Below are 4,224 nucleotides of genomic sequence, written 5' to 3'. Positions count from 1 at the left end.
TCCATACACCTGTAATGGCTATTGATGTAACAAAAACATAACTTATTGTTGTTTATTGGGCTATAACAAATGCTATTAAGACTGGTTGGTATGATTTATGGATAGAAGTGGATTCTGCTGATGTACTAAATCTGTTGGGTTATTTGGAAGAATCACCTTGGCATCACTCCTTCTGGATTCAAAAGATTAGAGATCTAACTCCACAGCTTCATATCATTTTTAATTTCATCTACAGGGAAGGAAATCAGCCTGTAAATTGGCTAGCTAAATAACGTCTAAGTTCTAATGATATAAAAGTTGTTGTTAATCCTCCTCCTGCCCTCCATTTCGTACTGCAGGGAGATAAGATTGATGTGCCACATTTCAGAATTGCAAACCAAAAAGATTAATGGAGTCAGAGTCTAATAACTGAAAGTTTACTTTTATTTTCCCCTTTCTCTTTTGTAGTTCCCCTTTGTTTCAGGGATTTCCATTTTATCAAAAAATATTTATATTTAGCTTTTCATTTTCCTTTACTTTTTTTTGGATAGTTCATTATGTGTGAGTCACTTTGTATTTTAGTCTCTAGACAGGGGAGCACTCCAATCTAATTTCTTTGTACTGTTTTTACTTCTCAACATGTAGGGAGCCGAATAATGTCCCGAAAGAAAAACACAAGACTTGAGCGTGAGGCTCAATTAAATAAACTAAGAAATATATGACATCCATTTGGACTGTGAAACCATTTTTTATTATAAGCCGACAAGTTCCCCAATTTAATACAAAGAATTAAATAGATTTTATATTAGGTTGGGTTCGGAAAAGCTTCTCATAAAGGCAAGCCCCTATAGTTAATTACATTTTAGATAACCGAAGTCACCTAAGAAAACTCAAGTCACCTAACCGAAGTCACCTAAGAAAACTCTCCATAAAAATCAGGGAATATTATCTTCAAAGAGTTTAAAGGATTAGGACTTTTCAACGAAATAAGACAAAAATATGTAAAAGGGGAATAGTTCAAATTTGGAACATTTATTGAAGAATCTAAAATAAGAGAGGCTAGAAGATGTCATAGATCCGTAGAAGAACCTCGGTGACTTCCCAAGCTATCCTATGGTTTGGCTTCAATTTATAAGAGAAATTATTGAAGTGTTTCATCCTGCCAAGTTTATTAATTAGGGCATACATTTGTCTGAAAAGATCACAAAAATAGTCTGGAAGATATGAGGATTTAGGTCATGAAAGACGACAACCTCGGAATCCTAAGACAAGTGAGTGCTTAAATTGTATAGCTGAGCTATACAAAGGCCTAAAGAAAAGTTGAGTATTTATGTTGCATAAGCAAGCAACCTCGATGTCCTATGAATTATTGTTTAATTCAAAGGAATAAAGGGTTTAGCTGGTGTAGACATGTTTTGTTACTGAAGATGGTTGTTCTTCCCATGATGCTAGCTCCAAGCTCCTCATCGTAGTAAGTTTAAGTTTTCTAATGTGTTAAGTGATAATGTTAAATTAAATGTCTCTATGGTTATGTTCCTTAAATATTATGGGGACACATTAAAGTTGACTAGAGCGCGCTGGTTAGGATCCTACGGTTCCCTCGTTCTAGTACCACTATTTTCTTTTGGATTCACTTAGTCCAAATGAATTTACCAAACTCAACTTAATGAACTCTGTACTTTCACTTAGACCGCGTGAAATCTCATTAGAAACTGTAGGTTACCTCCTTTGAGTGATTCACGATCATCCGATAGAGATGTCTTAATTTAGTTGCAATTGTTGTTTTGTGATATTTGTGATTAAATTTTGAGTTCTTTTATATTTTAAATGTTGTGGCGATGAGTTTTACCTTGGTCAATTTTAATTTTTTTTTTGTTTCAGTTTTGTGGCTATCCTAACAATTTTAGTTTTCATGCAGGGTGACATCATTGTTTAGCATGCAAATTTAAAAGCATAAAAGTACAGCATAGAAAGTATGAGAAAAGAAAGCACTGTAAACTGTAAAAGTGTACCTGACGAGTCATCTCGTTCCTCCACCTGAAAAGTTAGTACTTGCAAAGCACATATATGTATATATAATTTTGAAGGAATTAAAGCATGCTTATAAGGAAAGTAGAAATTACAAGTTTGATTTGTGTCTACCAGACCTTATATCAAATTTTGGTGGTTCCATAATTTGAGGATGATTCTATTAAGCAAATCATAATAAGTCGGGGTATCATTCAAGATTTCCTAAAATCATGAAGAAGTCTCGGGTAATACCCTCGACATTTCATAGTCTCTGGAATTATCTAGAGTTTATTTTGGTCTTATTATATTTACTATATAGTTCATCCAATTAACACCCTTATGCTTAGTGAATTATAATGTTTTGATTATCTCTTGAGTGGGGTAACCATCACTTGATATCTCACTTAAGGATTATATAAGTAAAGACCTTTTGGGGGCAACTTGACTTCATTAAAAAATTTAACTAATTTGATTTTGAAAATGAGCTTGTATTGTTTTGAAATATTTTAAATTGATTATAAGTTATTCTCTAAAACCTCATTAGGCAAAATTTTGATTAAGCCTAGTTCACTACTAAGCTCTTAAGGTTTAATGGGTAGATTTGCAAAAAATGGATTTTTTATATTTATATTCTTAATCCTTATCATGAATTATAAATCATCTCAAAACCATTATTTGGGGGTTAAAAGCAGTGAGTTATGATCCTCTAAAAAATCAAACCCCTCACCTTAATATCTTCCTATTTAATTATTCTTCTAAATTTCATTAATTTGAAAAATTATAAATTTATCCTTTATGAAATTCAAAGTGAGGTTGGTTTCTACCACTTATCCATTTTATGTTTCAATCATCAAGACATGTTATTTTAAAATCACTTATTACCCACCTAAAAATTAATCATGCTTTAAATTCCAAAATTACACTTTTGCCTCTAAGGCCATAATACCCTATAATTCATTAAATTAGACTCAAATGACTTGAAAGTTTTATGTTGTCTCATTCATGGGTTAATTAAAACATCAGAGGAGAAAATATGATTTTTCCAAGTTTATTTAATTTTAATAATTATTTTTAATGCAAAAATAGGGATTTTCAACGAAAATTTAATAACTCAAACAAAATAAAAACTCTATCCTTAAGAAAATTACAGGAGGTTCATCTAGATCAAAAGAAAACTTGGAACAATCTTCATGATTTTTAGGGGTTTAATTTAATTATTAAAATTATTTGTTTATTTTGAGTATTAATTAAATATAAAATAATAATTAAATGGAAAATTAAGTTTTATATTTTTTTTAAATCTCTCTAAATCCAAGAAATGTAAAGAAACAAATTTCAAATTTTTATGGCTTATATTTTAATTATTAGAAATTTTTTTAGTGAAAAATTAAGGAAAACCCATTTTTAAGCGTTTTAAAATTAATATCTTCACTTAGAAAATTGGGAAAATTATTTAAATTGGTTTCAAGTGATTAGGAAGCCAAATGTGTCATTTTAGTGTGCTTTTATAATACTGTGATTTTTATTATTTTTGATTAATTTTTAATTATTTAAAGGCCTAAAATTAGCTGAAAAATCAAGTGTTTATTTTTATTTAAATTTTATTTTTCTTAGGTTCCTCTGGTTATAAGGAGCTCCAAAAAAAAGTTTTAGTAATTTTTTGAATTGAATTTTAGTTATTATAATTATTTTAATGTCAAAAATGTTATTTCACTTGATTAATCCATTTAAGTGACCAAATTATCTCCAATTAACTTAAAATTTTTATGGGGAGCTCCCCTAACATTAAATTATAGTGTCCCCTAACATTACCCTAACATTAAATTATAGTGTGGAATAGTTTTTTATGCCATTTACATTCATAATTACTCCAAATTATTTTTATTTCATGTTTTAGGGTTGGTGACAATTAGGATTATTTTAATTGAGTTAAATCAAGTTTATATTTTTCCTAGGGCCCTTTCACTACAGTGAACCTACCAAGAAAAGTTTTTTATTTTTTTGATGAGTATTTTAATTATTATAATTTTTAAACCAAAAATAGGGACCATTAATTTGAAAATTAGATATATTTGCCTAGAGGTCTCTCCTAATCTTGGAAAAATCATGAAAAGAATCATAATAACAAGTAGAATCAGAACCCTAAAGCTTATGTCATGGTGAAATGTTTATGCAAATGGAGAGTTAAAATAAGGAAAACGACATTTAATTATTTAAAAATAATACTTGTATCAA

Source organism: Phalaenopsis equestris, unplaced genomic scaffold (genome assembly GCF_001263595.1).
Source record: "Phalaenopsis equestris unplaced genomic scaffold, ASM126359v1 Scaffold204612, whole genome shotgun sequence".
Classification (NCBI taxonomy): domain Eukaryota; kingdom Viridiplantae; phylum Streptophyta; class Magnoliopsida; order Asparagales; family Orchidaceae; genus Phalaenopsis; species Phalaenopsis equestris.
The sequence above is the reverse complement of the archived record's forward strand: the minus strand, read 5'-3'. Positions refer to the sequence as shown.